This window comes from Taudactylus pleione, unplaced genomic scaffold (assembly GCF_031769625.1).
Source record: "Taudactylus pleione unplaced genomic scaffold, aTauple2 ptg000016l, whole genome shotgun sequence".
NCBI lineage: Eukaryota > Metazoa > Chordata > Amphibia > Anura > Myobatrachidae > Taudactylus > Taudactylus pleione.
The window spans coordinates 2,449,401-2,467,165 of NW_028284418.1; positions in this window are offsets into that span (position 1 = coordinate 2,449,401).

The window sequence follows — 17,765 nt, forward strand, 5'->3', positions numbered from 1 at the left end:
GAACAAAGCAAAAATAAAACAAGACTGTGTAATAATAGACAGACAAAATGGTAAGAGGGCCCTGCTTACAAGCTTACAATTTATATTTTATGTCCCTCAGTACCCCATTATTATGCCACAGTGCCCTATTTTTATGTGACACAGTGCCCCCAATATGTTGCACAATGCCTCATTAGGCTCATCTCTGCAGTGGCGGGCTCCAGCCTCCTGATCACTGTCATAGGTGCAGACAGTGCAGCTCTCGTCTATCTTAAGTGACTTCACACTTAAGGATCTTGGGAGCCAGGAGATGGAGCTCCTACACGCCGCATCTGGCTGCAACAGGTGCTCCTGCAAGTCACGTGCAGGTGCCATGGGGCAGTGACTGTGCTTCACAGGGCCCTGCATGGCGGCACTACTCGTACACCCCTAGTTACGAGCCCCCTATGGAATGGCGCCCCCTATGGGATGGCACCCCCTATGGGATGGCACCCACTTGTGGCCGCTGTGCTCAAATGCCCTCGAGCCGGCTCTGACTCACAGGGGTATTCAATATGGGTGCGAAAACATCGTTTTTGCGTTAATATCGGAGGTATGACGTCATTATCGCAGGTTTTACTTTTACACCGTATTCAATTTCAAAGATTTGTGCAGTTTTGAAAAGTCTTTGATAAAAAACGGGGATAACTTTTCACCATTGAATAGGTGTCGAAAAAAAGTGCAGAATTGGGGTTTAGGGGTGCAGGCTTAAAAAAAATAGCCTGCACCCCTGGGAATGACATTTAAAAAAGTCAAAAACTGTGTCAAAAAAAGTTTTAAAAAAAAAATAGGGACACCCAAAAAATTATTTTAAAAATTGGGGTGAAAAAAAAAAATAGGAAAAAATTGTTTAACAATAGGGAAATAGGTTCAGGGCTATTCTGCAAGTATGCAGCAGATGTTTTCTAGAATAGAATTACAGCGGCAGGTGCACAAATGCAGAATTTGTAAAAATTACTTTAGGGATTTAAAAATATGCTAGTACCCATTTTCATGTACCCCAAATTTGATGGGACCACTTAAAAAAAACGAAAAAAATAACCTAAGTGCTCTTCTGCATCACTTATTCAATGTCGGGAAAAAAACACCTGCTGCGGCTATTTAAATCCCCGACTTTCAATTAAAGGCTAAAACGGGGGTACCCATAATGTTCCCCTATGTTTTTACAACTTTAGGGGGGTCTTACAATTATTTTAAGGAAAAATTCGTAACTTTACGCAAATCCAACTTCGGAGTTTCCCGTTTTCGTTAATTTTATATTGAATACGGGCATAAGCGGGAGCGCGCACCATACCTTAACGCAGAAAAAAACTCTGATATGAAACGTTAACTTCGACAGTGAAGTTAACGTTTCATATTGAATACCCCTCTCAGTCGGATAAATCTCTCAGCTGTTCCAACAGTTTTCAGATATTGTTAAGATGACAATCCAAATTACAAGAAAAAAAACTTATCTGGAAAAGTTCTGCATATTAGATCCCACACCTATATTCTATATAAGCATTTCTAATTAATGGTACTCATACTACTTTTTTTTTAGGGAGACAATGCCTCTGTAACTCTAGTGCCTAGTCTGACTGCACCTCTGTCAGCTGTCTGCTAAAGTGCCTCTCTCCTCGGCTATGCCACTCTCCAGTGCCACTTCACTTATTTATAATCCACCTCCAGCTTTCTCTGATGTCACTATGCTGTGCCGAAAAACAGCACGAAACCTCTGACAATGTGTGACTAATACCCATTTTCCACAAAAACTCGGGTCTGACCTGGGTTTTCGGACATGGTTCCAACCCAGGTCAGACCCCGTTTACACCTTTGATCCGGGTTATTCCTGGGTCAGGCCCATTCACACTGAACCTGGGTCTGCCCTGCTAAACTTGTGAGGTCATAAAAAGTGGGAGGGGACTGATCCACAGCTCATTTTACACATGACTCAGGTCGGATAACCCGGGTCGCGCCATTTACACTGTATTATTCATTTCATGATAATAGATCTACTTACCGGAATGCATTTTAAAATGTTGCTCCCAATGTGCTCCCAATGTGTCCTCCCATCTCTTTTGATTTAAACACTTGGCACTAACACTTTTCTCTCCTCTTTCCTTATACTATTCCCACTATTTACTCATCATTGATGAGCACCTTCTGCCAGTAATTAGCAAGTGCTTCAGAAAGGATGAGATGTCTTGTTAATCAATCTGATTACTTTTCTACAGGTGACATTTTCAACACCTTTGGCTGCCCCCAGCTAAGCATATCAAGACTGGGTGACATTTTATTACATAGTGCTTTTCAAAAGACAACTTCCTCCATTTACAAGGACGATTACTTCCCTCAGAAAAACGCCACAAAAAAAAAAAATAACCACCCACAAAACACTATTTAGATAAAATAAATGCAGATTTGTGACAAGAATTTGTATATTTTTTTTAATTGATATTTCTAAATAAAAAGCTCATAATGGAACCATCCATTCCATTATCTCCATCAAATATTTTCAGATGTGTCACAAATATCTGATACTGCTTTTATACCAAAATTCCGGATCTGACCCGGAGGTTGGATCAGGGTTCCAAACCGGATCAGATCCGGAATTTAGCCGGCCCCGACCCAGGAAATTCCAGAGTCGGCGCAGTTCACACTGGAGCCGGGTCTGCAGTGACCCGGCTCTTCCGGCGTGGAAGTGGACTCTTGGAGATGACGTCATCTCCAAGCTCCGCTGAAGCCGGCCAATTGGCCGGGATGCGGTGCGCTCCAGGTCATCGTGACCCGGATCGCGCCGTTTACACTGTAGGGTTTCACAGGTTATTCCCATGTTAAACCCTGCTAGTTACCTGGGTTGGATTGCCGGGTCACTCGACCCGGAAATCCAACCCTGGCCCCCTTTACACCAAGGCACTACCCGGGTTAACCCTGCAATAACCCGGGTTTTAGCTCTGGTTTAAAAGGGGTATGAGTAATGTGGTTTAATCCTTAAGAAATAGTAAAACTAAACTTTAGTATATATTCCCCTCTAAGAGTTACAGGGCCTGATTCAGCAGAGGGCGCAGTTTTGGATATTCATGCAGATTCCCTATTATGGTGCATATGTGCATCCGCAGGACCCGTTCTGCGCATGTGCAGGACGGGTTCTGCGAGATCGCATACAGGCTTCCCTATGCCTCTCCCTGATTGACAGGCAAAGGCGGTTCAGGGGCATGACGTCCCCATTTCCTGGGAGGGACGAGGCCAGGTTCAGCGTAACATGGACGCAGACTTTCTGGCCTTGCAAGCTGGCCAGCCTGCGTCAGCTGAGGTTTACTCAGATGGCCGGGCCGCACAATATCGCTACTGATGGTTGTGATGATGATCCCAGGCTGCCACCTTGGTCTCAGCGCTGGGATCACAGATGCTGACAGGAGTTGTCTCTTCACTGCAGACGTCTCCTGCAGTATTTGAATTTTAGCAGGACGGATTTGCAAAGGCACCTGTTTCCACTGCTGAATCAGCCCCATAGACAAGAAGGATCAGAGTCTACATAGTCATTTGTCTAGGTTTTGTAGTGTACTGCTTGCACAGTAAAACATATGTATTATCATGTAACTGGTTCTTGAAATTGAAACACCTTCTAATTTATCATAATAATTTGGCCACAAGGTGGCATCTTTCTATTTCTATTTATTTTTGGCCACCACCATGGCTGCTTCAATTTACAATATAAAAGTAATATATGCATGTCAATAGGGAGGATATTCACATTAATTCTTAACAACATAATAGCATTCTATGCAGATGTGTCACTGCTGCAGGCTGTGTGAAATCACTTCCTTAATGGTTTGACTCCTTAATGAATAAACAGGTTAAATCTTGCAAGTTTGGAGAGTAAATTGCCATCTTTGAACTCCAAGACTGTAAGTGACGCAAAGTGAAATGTAAATCAGGGCTTACTTACTTAATTGGGGATGATTCACAAGTGTGTAAATTGACCCAGTATTTTCCTATAGCCTAGTCATTGTTTCTGCTTATCCATATAAGTGCAGTTAGACAGTAAACTGATTATATGTATTGTGACTAACATTGAGAGTCAATATGTGCTTTCCTTACTGTACTGTAGCTATTCTATACTTACATCTGGCCTAAGGTTCTGTCTCTGCTCTTCTTCTATCCTGGGCTGCATCCAAAACTGATAAAAATAATGCTACTATAATGCCTATCTTTTCGGTGAAATGTTGTGCGCCATCTTGACAAGATAAGCTATGTGGGTACATTCATGAAAAAATAGGCAGTTCTTCAACAATTATTTTCTATGCAGGGACACATTTTTGATGGGGGTTTTATTGGAAAAAAAAAGCTCTTTGATATAATTCTCCTTTAATTCAATCCAGGTTAAATTAATATACATGGCAATGTGTTTTTCAAAGGGAACCGCAGGCTTAGATGACGTAGCAGAGTACCCCTTTATGTAAGCTAAGCGTTATACAACTACTGGAGCCCTCATAATCTCACTCATTGAAGCAGATGCACTTTTGTATGACTGAAGAATCTTTCATAGTCTCAAATTGTTGAGAATTTTTGTCTACCTGATTGTGGAAGGGTTAATAAGTTAAAAGATTCCTGTCCCCTCCTGTTTACACAGATAAGCCAATTAGAGATCAAAGGCACAGTGATTAATGTAGCACATCAGTTTTGTGGGTGAAGGAGCACAGTGCAGTGGGGCAATGCAGAGAAAGGCTCTCAGAGGGTTTTATATTCCATAGAAAGGGCGTGAGAACCTAAGACTATCTAGTCCCTTAGTGCATGACAAGATCTAGGCTCCTACTGCACCATCCTGGTACACAAATAGGGACAATCTCATCATGTAATGCATAGCATGTCCCAGTCTGTCTGCATTTATACCATTCAGTCCTGGTACTAAAATTGTCACTTTTTATGTTTGTTTCTGCTATCCTGTTTTTGCTGCCTTCTGCATAGAGGGGCACAATAAATCAGTGTGCTGAGATGGGGATATTACACGCACATTTGCCATGACAATAACAATGGCAACAAGATGATGAAGTATTTTCATTCATTTCTAAAGCATCACAATGTAGGTAAAACCATACTGGCACACTGACAGCAAACTGCAAATATATATAAAAAGCACTGCCCACTTCCTGGTATCATTTTCTGGTCTAGCAGTGGTAAAAAAGGTAGTGGCTATATCCCCTTCAGTATTCGTACCCTGACGTCATCAGTTGCTGTCCAATCTCATTCCCTACTATCCACGTGGACATAGAGAGAGAATATAAACCTGTGGCGAGCAAAGCGAGCCACCGTGTCTGAAGCGAGACAGCAAGGGGACAAATTTATTTCTTTTGGCGGCCTTTATAGGCATGGAACCGCACTTCCACCCTCACTCACGTCACTTCCAGGTACAAATACTGAAGGGGATATGTGTGTTGGTAACTTTTAAGCAATGGTAGGACCAGAGCTGTGCCCCACACATTTGTGCAGCTCAAGGTTCAGAATTTCTGACCAAAACCTCTAGCTTGGTCCTCAAGGCACCCTAACGGTCCAGGTTTTAAGGCTATCTATGGTTGAGCACGGATAAGTAAATCAAAAGACTGAGGTATTAATTAAGTTACCTGGGCCCAAGCATGGTTATCCTTAAAACCTGTACCATTAGGGTGCCTAAAGGACCAAGTATGGGAACCTCTGCTCTATTTACAAACTGCCACTTATCTCTTGTAAAAAAATATATGCACAAACTTCTCTATTAGCTTCACATCACTGTGTTCCCTTCCTCACTGTTCAAAACCACAGTTCACTGTATTTTACAGTGGGTGTGAGGCTATGATGACTCCATTTAACGCAAATCATCCAATCTTCCAACCGTCCATTGCATTTGGGAAGTGGGTGGTACTGGTGGATTGGCTAAATCTGTCAGGTAGCTGGGATAGTCCCCTCAAATTTGGGACACTCCCAGACCTTTAAACTGAACCATTACAACTAGTTTCATATAGTTACAATTAGTAGGCTTCTATGCAGAATCAAATAGTTCCATGTGTTAGGTGTCTGACTATGGTGTATGAGGTTGAGAGTTTAAGTCCCAGAAAAATGAGTCTTAAAAACAAGTGGATGTAACTGAAGGTGCACATACTTCCTGTTTGTGTAAAGGAGCCAATCAGACAACCCTGCATGCCTATTCCATCCACAAATTTTATAACATCGACCACCATAGAAAAAATAGTTCTGCACCACTGTAGGGTGTACCGCCATACCAGTAATCTGACTGATTAGTGATTGTACACTAGTACAAATGGGCAAAAGCAATAATATTTATATTCTTTTCATATTACTCCTTCTGATTGTCCTCCTAATTGTTTATTACATTTTTAGAATTTCAGAAACAGAAATTTAAAGGACTTGTAGTAGGTCTTGTGTTAAGATGTACTGTATGAATGGACTTGTATTAGTGTTACAGTAGGTCTAGAATCAAAATTTTATGTAGACTAAGATTTTGAACTTGGCTAATGGTAAATCAATGTAAATGTTACATTATGAGGTTGAATTTTGTATTTAGTTTGATGTCTTTTATTTCTATTGAACAAGTTCATTTTGCATTTTATTTGAGAGACAAGTATCCACTATTGGGTGTTTTGTCTCTGTTTTGTCTCCCTACGACAACACAAGGGTGACATACTGTAACTACATCCATTCTACAGCAGACCATCGGCTAAATGTCATAGCTTCAGATTAGCCAAAAGTTCAGATTGTTTTGTCAATTTTGCTACATGATTAAAAGCATGGATTTGTTTAAAGGCAAAATCAGGACCTGCTTTAAATCCCACAGCAAAATCACCAAAAACATCTCTTTCGATAGCTAAAAATTGGGACGGTCTGAGGAAATTTAGAACTGTTGACATGCATTCAGTATCTATCACATACTTGCCCATTGTCCTGGTGTGTCTGAGAGACTCCCAAATTTTGAGGATTCTCCAAGGACACCCGGAAACTCCTGGAGGGAAGATTACAAAAGTTGGCAAGTATGATATTTGATAATTATAACCTTGTCAACCAATAATCCTATGAAATGATGACATCTAATCTGCCTGGTAACAGATGTGGTTTATATGTGGTAAGAAGAGAGAGGAGAGGGAACATAACAGCCCTCAGGGACACTGGGTTAATAGGCAGAATAGTGAATACATGTAATGTACAACTTTGTTTTTTTAACTCATTGAACTCCATCCAACAATATTTGTGTTTTGTGGGTGGGGCTCTCTTCTAACTTAATATTGTCTATCACATTAAACTTGCATCATTTTTTCACAATCTTTCAGTTTATATTTATCCGTTGGTAAGAGAAAAAATGTACACTGTAATGTGGTGAAAGGGCCCTATGCTTAGGCCCAATAGATAATGCTAAATCCAACCGTTATTAGATTTTTAGATTTTAATGTCTTTATGTTTGATCAAATTATTAATTGATACAATCATTCTCTAGCCTGACTGTGCAAGTGACAAAAATAAAAATTGCTATGTGGTAACGTTAGAACTCCTCTTATATATGTAGTTATTGATAGGTTTTCATATAGCATACACATACAGTATATTACGCAGCGCTTTACAGTGAAAATGTTGAAATTCACATGAATTCTTGCCCCAGTGCTCACAATCAATTTGTCAGAAGCCAATTATTCACCTACCAGTATGTGTGTTTGGATAGCAGGAGGAAACTGAAGTATCAGAAGGAAACACACGCAAACATTATAATACCATTCAAACTCCATACAAATAAGGCATATTGTTCACAAGTCACAATTTAAATGTGATTGTGTTGAGAAAAGAATCACTAAAACTCGCATTGCAAAATGTGCGTTTTTCAGGTGAATGTATGAAATGGCATGTGCTGGGACAGAACTTGTCCCAGGGAATCTGAAAATGTGGTGCAGAGCACAGCCTTCCATGCCTGGCCTGTGCCAGCACCATTTTCCGCATCCTAATATGCGCAGCAGCACCACATCAGTGTCCAACTCCCTCCACCAACAGATGGAGGACTGATGCATCTGTTACATTATTGTCAAACTAAAGTAAGTATGATTTTTTAAATCTTTTTATTATTATTATTTGTTGTAACTATTATATTTACCGGATTTGTATAACTGGGAACTTGGGAAGCATGCAGGCTGGTGATATGATCCAGTACACTGCAACTCTGTGATTAGGGTTGCTATATTTTAAAATAAAAAGCGGGACACACTCAGAGCAACAAGCCCTCAGAGCAACAGCACAATAGTAACCCTTATGCACAGTATACCACTCAGTAGTAGTGCCCGTTATACACAGTATGCCACACAGTAGTACTGCCCATTAAACACCGTATGCCACACAGTAGTAGTGCCCATTATACACTGTATGCCACAGAGTATAGCTCCTTATTCACTTTAAAGTGTAGATAGGTAAGGAAGGGGGCCTACTGCGTGGCATAATGTGATTAAGAAGCATTATGCCACACAGTAGTGACCCCCTTAACTATCTGCCACTAAAGAACAGACTGGGCCTAATGCCCAGCCACTCACCAGGGCTCAGGCTATTGCCTGCCTACCATAGGGCATATAAAGTGACATGCCCATAGTCACTTATACTTGTGGCATGCCCCACAGGCCTGAAGCCTGATAGCGCCCACGGGCCTAATGCCTGACAAATGGTAGTCTAGGGAGAAGGCAGGGGGCCGCCTTCCTTTAAGCCTGGAGAGGCTGCAGTGGGGAGCTTCGTTTAGCTCTTTTCTTCCCACCATCTGCAGTACTCTCTGGGATCTCATCTTCTCTCTTCTGCCGCTGGGCCAACGCTGTCAATCTTCCTTTTTTATCTTCTTTCTTCATCTTCTTTTTTCATCTTCCTTCTTCATCTTCCTTCTTCTTTTGCCATCTTTCTTGCTCGATCACTGTCGCAGAACTGAAGGCTCCACTCAGCAGCGGCCGACTTCAGAGGACCAGAGCGGAAGGAGCTATGGCGCGGCGAGTCATGATTGGATCATTCATCATTGTGACTGCTTCTGATTGGCTACCGGCACCAAATTTAAACTACCACCTTCTTGCCTGTCACCCGACCATGATACTGGGACAATTGAGCCTTCTTCGGGATGCCGAGACATGGGTTGCAAATTTGGTACAACTCCGGGGAAAACCAGAATGTATAGCAACTCTATCTGTGATATCAGATTGTGATGGAGAGGCAAGGCAGAGAAGCAGCTGAGAGAGAGAGGAGAGAGATCTGAAAGATTCATCTCTCTCACTTCATAAATGGAAGAAAGCCCCTGCTAATGCCATCTGAAGATGGAGTTAGCTAAGTAGGGCTTCTTCCGATTAAACTTCCGAATTGGATCATGGTAAATTCAGAATTACTGCATTTCCTATTACAGATGTGGAAAATGCTATAACAACAAGTATCTGATGCAATTTTATATAATGGAGAAGATTTTTGCAAAATCTCATCCAAAATGCCGGTGATACATTCACTTTTTTCCTGTGAAATCAGGGAAAAAATTTTAATTTTCTTATTATTTTAGTAAAAAAAGATAGGCTAAATATGTCCCATAGCACTTCATTTCAAACTGGTAACCTGGAGAACTGCCAGTTTAACAGTTCCTGTGACTATTATACCCAGGGAGTCATGCTCCAGACTCTAAAAACTACCTTTTTACCTCCCTGGTGTCTCTCCCGGCTGAAGCTGAGGTCCGCTCATGCTGTGCATCACTCCCGGATAGCGCAGAGGTTTCCGGCTAGTACTGAGGTCTGTCTGTGATGTACCTGCCCAGTCCACTCAGTGTTCTGTCTTTGAGTGTGGAGATGGCTCTCCGCAGCCCCTTGCTCCTCAGCATGATGTTACACAGGCTGCATGCCAGAGTTCTCTCCAGAACCACAGTTTGGGCGCAGCCATGTTGGACTCGATCACCTGACACTCTTCCTCCACTCAGAGCGTTGCTCCCAGACCAGCTGATCGCAGCATCTAATCCCTGGGGATCCTCCCCTATAAATTCCATTTCCTGACTGGCTCCCAGTGCCAGTACAACGTCGCTTCTGCTGAAGTTAAAGCTCTGGGCCTGATTCAGAGCCGAACGCTCTGACCAGAGCGCTCGCTCTGAATCAGGGCCCTCTTCCATGAAAATGGAGCGTCCTCCTGGACGCTCGCATAGCTGTGGGTGACCACCCACAGCTTATGCGAGCGTCCATGATGATGGTCACAAAGGTCAAGACCATCGCGACCATCGGGCTTGCGACGGAGACCCTGCGGTAGGGTCTCGCTGCCGCAAGCCCAGGAGTGATTTTGGCTCTATCAGAGCCAAAATCACTCCCACTGGCATCACTAGTGATGTCAGTGGGGCCAGCTTCAGACGGTAGGCGTTCCCACGGGAATGCCTCCGTCTGGCAGCCATGCCCCCGGCACGCCCACCAAAGGGGGCGTGCTGTCAATCAACATCGACAACACGCCCCCTTTGGTGCGAGACCCGGAGCGATGGAGAGCCCGTCGCTACTCGGATCTCGCGCATGCGCACGACGGAGCTCCCTCCGTCGTGCGCATGCGCAGTGGGGCAACATCGACCCGCTTGCGAGCGTCCTGCACTCGCGAGCGGGTCTGAATGACCCCCTCTGTACTGAGCGCCCAGGTACTCAGTACCTGAACGGTTCCAGTCTGTGCCATTCCAGTTCCAAGTCTGGTTATACAAGTCTCCTATTCCATCTAGTACTCCAGTCTGTTTTTTTCACTGAGACTTGTTATTACCTTCCACAATCGTTTCCATCCGATATCTCCAAACATCGGTCCCATCTGATATCTCCAAACATTGGTCCCATTCCGATATCTCCAAACATCGGTCCCGTCCATTATCTCCAAACATCTGTCTCAAACCGAACCAACTCATCAATTCAGCATTATTGGTCCCAAACCTCTACTCATCAATTCAGCATCATTGGTCCCAAACCGTCCCTACTCATCTATTAAGTATCATAAATTCCAATTCTCTTCTATTCAACACATCATCAGTTCCACATAATCGGTCCCAGTCCGATATCATCTTCAATTCTCATTCCAACCTGCTGTATAATAAAGACATTCCATGCCTGTTCTCGCCTTCGGGCCCATCATCTTCTGCAGTTCCTCTACCGCCTCACATTAACACATGAGGAAGTCCTGGTTCAAGCCACCCAGATTCATTCACGTCTCCCTAGTTTCTTCTTCAGCCTCCCACGCCTGTTCCGACCAACCTCAACCCTCAGGCGTGACAGTTTATACTGACCTCAATGGATCCAGCTAAGAATCAGGCACAAGCTACAGGATTTACCCAGGATCTTCTTACTCGCCTAGAACACCAAGAGGCATCACAGGGACAAGTGATTCAGTTCCTACAAGAACTGACTAACCGGCTGGATAACATCCAATCCACACTTAGAGGCTCAGGAGCTGCCACTACATCTATTCCGATTCCTCCAGCTCCAGTTTTTTCAGCGGTACCTCATCTACACCTTCCTTCTCATGCCAAATTTGATGGGAACCCCAAAAATTGTAAGGGTTTCTTGAATCAATGCGAAATTCAGTTTGAGCTCTAACCCAGCAATTTTCCTACAGATCACACCCCTGTGGCATATATCATCTCACTATTATCTAGATCTTGCATAGACTGGGCTTCACCCTTATGGGAAAGACCTGATTCCATCCTATCATCTTACAAAGATTTTGTTACGGCATTCCACCGAATCTTCGACAAATCAGGGAAAGTTTCATCTGCAGACCTTTCACGTCTACACTGAGGTTAAATTTCTGTATGCCAGTATCTGGTGCAGTTTCAAATACTGGCATCTGAACTTTCTTGGAATGATGGAGCATTCTATGCAGCCTTTTGGAAAGGCTTATCAGACAAAATGAAAGATGTTCTTGTTACCCGTGCTCTTCCGGACAAGTTAGAGTACTTGATTTCTCTGTGCACCAAGGTGGACCTACGCTTGAAAGAATGAGCCATTGAGAGAGGGAGATTTGTCCATCCTAAGCCTCGGATGACAGTCTTGCCCTGGTCAGTTTCTCCGCCCAAGAAGGAACTGATGCAAATCAATCGTTCTTGCCTGTCACAGGAAGAATGCTGTAGACAACAGTTTGAGAATTTCTGCCTTTACTGTGCTGTTCCTTCTCATCAGCTCAAAACTTGTCCCAAGCATCCGGGAAATTACTGCTTCTAACTCAGGAGAGGTTACTTTAGGAGTACTTCATTCCTCTCCAAAAAAACCGACTGCCTTCTGTCAGTTTCTCTGCAAGTGGCCAAGCGCTTCAAGCCAGTTTCTGCTCTGTTGGATTCAGGTGCAGTTGCCAACTTCACATCTGATTTGGTCCAGCATTGGGCATTACCAACAAAGAGTCTGCTTCATCCTATCGATCTCACAGTGGTTGCTGAAAGCCACATCTTAGGGGGTACAATTACCCTTCAGACTTCACCTCTGCAAGTCTAAATTGGTGCTCTGCACTCTGAACTTTTAAGTTTTCTTGTCAAACCCAGGGTCTTGCATTCCATAGTTCTGGGCTTGCCCTGGCTTTGTCTGCATAATCCCCAACTTGACTGGAGAATCTCTCAAGTTACCACCTGGGGATCTTCCTGCTTCTATTCTTGTCTTAAAAAAATTCTTCCAGTATGCTCTGCTGTACAGTCTTATCCAGATACTCCTCCTCCTTATGAAAAATTAATTGATGTCTTCAGTAAAACTGGTGCTGATGTACTTCCTCCTCACCATGAATGGGATTGTCCAATTGATTTAATCCCTGGGAAATCAAAATATCCTCCCAGATGGCAAATTTATCCGTTATCGTTCCCAGAAACAAAAGCCATGACTGACTATATCCAAGAGGATCTAGAAAAAGGGTTCATCCGCCCTTCCACCTCACCCGCTGGTTCGGGCTTCTTTTTCGTATAAAAAAGGATGGAGGTTTGCACCCATGCATCGACTACAGGGGTCTGAATGACATTACTATTAAAAACTGCAATGGTCACTATGAGTACCTTGTTATGCCCTTTGGTCTCAGTATGTCAATGAGATCTTCCACGATCTTTTATACAAACATGTTGTCTATCTTGACGATATTCTCATATTCGCCAATGATCTGGAGGACCATCGCCAGCAGGTAAAGGAGGTTCTGACATGTCTCCATTCCAATCACCTCTATTGCAAATTGGAGATGTGTGTCTTTGAAGTCAAGTCTATTCCCTTCCTGGGCTATGTAATTGCAGGTTATGGTCTCAGAATGGATACAGAAAATCTCCAAGCAATTCAGAAATGGCCGCTTCCTACAACTCCTTGGGTTTGCAAACTACTATCGTAAATTCATAAAGAACTTTTCCACCATCATTGCACCTATTACCGATCTCACTTGGAAAGGTGCCAATCCGTCACGATGGTCAGAGGAAGCAAAGGGCCTTTCAAAATATCAAAGAGAAATTAATCTCAGCTCCTGTCCTATGTCAACCTGATGTCATATAACCACTATCTTGGAAGTAGATGCTTCTTCCGTAGGAGTCGGTGCTGTGCTCTCCCAACACGCTGATGGTCTTCACCCCTGTGGATTTTTCTCCAAAAAATTCTCTTCGGCTCTCTTCCTTTCATGCTTCAATTTCAAATTGTCTTTTTGTCCAGGGGTCCAGATTCAGAAGGCTGATGCCCTCTCTTACCAAATGGAGCAAGAAAATGAGTCTACCTCCATTGAGAAGCATCTCATCATCAATCCAGTGGCTTTCTCTGCAGTCGGAGTAGAATCCTCACAACCTGTTGGGAAAACTCTTGTCAAGCCCATATTATACAAGAAACTGCTACATTGGGCCCATGCTCCCACTTTGCAGGTCATGCATGCATACAAAAAACCTTTGAGTTCATTTCCAGGTCTTACTGGTGGCCCTCTCTTAAAAAGGATGTTCAGGACTTCATTGTCTCTTAAAACAAGTACGTCCAGCATAAAGTTCCTCATCAAGCCCCAGCTGGGCAGTTTCTTCCCATCTCTGTCCCACATCAGCCGTGGACTCATCTGTCAATGGACTTCATTACGATCTCCCAGTTTCAAATAAATTCAATACCATCTGGGTAGTAGTTGACCAGTTCACCAAGATGGCTCACTTCATACCCCTCACCGTCAGCTCTCAAGTTGGCTCAATTATTCGTACAATAAATCTTTAGACTTCATGGACTACCTCTGGAAATCATCTCCGACCGGGGAGTGCAGTTTGTCACCAAGTTTTGACGTTCCTTGCATCTGGATTTCACTCACCGTGTGATATTACTGATTATACCAACTTCCCATTCCCCGTCTCTGATCATCACCTTCTCTCTTTTAACCTATAACTTTCTCCTTCTCCGGCTCTGCCTCCAAAGGCTACCATTACTAAGTGTAACATTGACGCTATTGACACAGTTTTCTTATCCTCCCTACTCGACTCTCTACTCTCCCAAATTCTCTCTCTCTCCTGTCCTGAAGAAGCAGCTTCCTTATACAATGCCTATCTTACTTCTGCACTGGACTCTGTTGCTTCGGCGATCACTAAAATTGATGCTCTCATCCTACAGTTCTGCCCTGCCCTTTACCTCTCTAAACAGTCATATTTCAAGAACTTCATCTCCTCCCAGTCCTCTAACCCCCGGCATCTCTTTGTCACTTTTAACTCCCTCCTCTGTCCACCCCCTCCTCACCCTCCCTCCACACTCTCTGCCCTTGACTTAGCCACCTACTTTACATCTAAAATTGAATCCATATGTCAGGACATCATGTCCCACCAAACCCCAGCAATCCACCCGCTCCCTTCCCTGATCATTTCTCCCTTTCCATCTCACCTACTCTGACATCTTTCTCCCCTGCTTCAGGAGAGGAAGTCATGGCCCTCATCCGGTCCTCCCCCCCCTTCCACCTCCCCCATTGACCCTATCCCCTGCTGCCTCCTCCACTACCTCTCTCCTGCCTGCTCCCATCTTGCCCACCTCCTTAATCTCTCCCTCTCATCAGGCACTGTCCCTTCTGCATACAAGCATGCCCTTGTCTCCCCCATTCTTATAAAACCTACCCTTGATCCTAACACTCTCTCTAACTACTGACCCATCTCTCTCCTCCCTTTTGCCTCCAAGCTCCTTGAGCGTACTGTCTACAACCGCCTTAATACCTTTCTTTACTTCCACTCCCTGCTTGACCCACATCAGTCTGGCTTCCGTTCTCTCCACTTCATTGAAAAGGCCCTTACAAAAGTCAGCAATGACCTCCTTACTGCCAAAGGCCTCTACTCTCTACACATTCTCCTTGACCTCTATGCAACTAAGGCCCTCATACATTCACTGGTCATCTCCAGATTGGACTATTGTAACCTCCTCTTATCTGGCCTCCCTGACTCCCACCTCTCTCCACTCCAATCTGTCCTCAATGCTGCTGCTTGACTCATCTTCCTTTCCAAACATTCTACATCTGCCTCTCCTCTCCTACAAGCCCTACACTGGTTCCCCTTCCCCTTCAGAATCCAATTCAAGGTTCTTACACTCACTTACAAAGCCCTCACCCAATCCTCTTCCATTTACATCTCTGATCTCATCTCACTTCACACTCCTGTCCACCCACTTCGCCCAACAAATGCATGCCGTCTTTCTTGCCAACTGATTTCTTCCTCCCACTCCCACCTCCAAGATTTTGCCCGTGCTGCTCCCTACCTCTGGAACTCTCTACCTATCAGACTCTCCACCTCACTACAAACCTTCAAACGGGCTCTCAAAACTCACTACTTCATCAAAGCCTTCCAGCTCTCATCCTAACCTGCTGCCCCATGCTTCATCCTGTCTAACCCATCTGTGTGCCCCTCCCCTTTAGAATGTAAGCTTTAATAAGCAGGGCCCTCTTCCCTCATATGCTTCTCCTTCCCTCACTCATACAATCATCTGCTCCAAACTCCCCACAAGGGCACCTAACACTTGGTAGCTGATGCCCTGCTACTTATTTTTATGTGTTATGACTGCTATTGCAGCAATGTATATAAGCTATATCCTTGCCCTGCATTGTTTTGTACTGTAAGTCACTGTTTTTGTGGCTGCTCAGTTGTTTATGTACTTTGTGCGGCACTGTGGAACCCTTGTGGTGCCATATAAATAAAGGATAATAATAATAATTATACACTTCAAGTCAAACTCAATTTTTCCACTGCCTACCACCCCCAGTCCAATGGCCAGATAGAAAGAGTCAACCAAGATCTGGAGTCATTTCTTCATCTATACATATCCTCCTCTCAGGACAACTGGGCTGAACTGCTCCCTTGGGTGGAATTTTGTCACAACAATCAGTACCACTCTTCAACTAATTGTACGCCCTTTTATGCCACTTATGGCCCTCACCCTCAAGTTGAGTTTCAGCCTCTTCCTGCCTCACAGGTTCAAACTGCTGACCGCACCTTGCAGCACTTTCCTAAGATCTGGAAGGAGATCAGCTCCTCTCTTGTGAAGGCTTCTGAGTGGTACAAGAAGTTCGCGTACAGGAAGAGGAGAGCAGTTCCCAGTCTCAAGCAAGGAGATTGTGTTTGGCACTCTACACGCAATCTGCAGTTAAGAGTTCCATCCATGAAATTTGCTCCCTGCTACATTGGGCCATTCACCATTGATACCAAATTCCCTCCATATTTCTTTATTGAAACCACTCATACTCAACCGGTTTCATTCAGCACTTCCAAAGGCGCCCAAAGTCCAGGCTCATCGTGGAGTCGAATACGAAGTGGCAAAGATTCTGGACTCTAGAATCCATTATTATGGGCATCTTTAATACTTGATTGATTGGAAGGGCTACAGCCCAGAAGAACATTCCTGGACTTTTGTCTCTGATGTCCATGCTCGTCAGTTGATCTGAGTGTTCTATGTCAACTCTCCACGAAAGCCTAACAGGTGTCCTGGGGCCACTCGTGAAGGGGGGGTACTGTCACACTCCGGACTACAAAAAAAAACAACCTTTTTACCTCTATGGTGTCTGCCCAGCTAGTGCTGAGGTCTGCTTGTGCTTTGCATCACTACCGGATAGCGGAGAGGTTAATTCACACTGCACATCACTCCCAGCTGGTACTGAGGTCTGTCTGTGCTGTTCCTGCCTAGTCCACTCAGTGTTCTGTCTCTGAGTGTGGAGATGGCTCAACGCAGCCCTTTGCTCACAGCGTGTCTCCTCAGCATGATGTTACACAGGCTGCACGCCAGAGTTCTCTCCAAAACCACAGTTTGGGCGCAGCCATGTTGGACTCTTCCTCCACTCAGAGCACTGCTACCAGACCAGCTGATTGCAGCATCCAATCCCTGGGGATCCACCCCTATAATTCCATTTCCTCACTGGATTCCAGTGCCAGTACAATGTCGCTTCTGCTGAAGTTACAGCTCTGTGCTGAGCTCCAAGGTACTCTGTATCTGAATGGTTCCAATCCGTGCCATTCCAGTTCCAAGTCTAGTTATACAAGTCTCCTATTCCATCTAGTACTCCAGTCTGATTTTTCCAATGAGACTTGTTACTACCTTCCACCATTGGTTCCAGCTGATATATTCAAACATCTGTTCAATCCAATATCTCCAAACATCGGTCTCAAACCGATCCTACTCATCAATTCAGCATCATCGGTCTCAAACCGATCCTACTCATCAATTCAACATCATCGGTCTCAAACCGATCTTACTCATCAATTCAGCATCATCAGCCTCAAACCGATCCTACTCATCAATTCAGCATCATTGGTCCCAAACTGACCCTACTCATCTATTCAT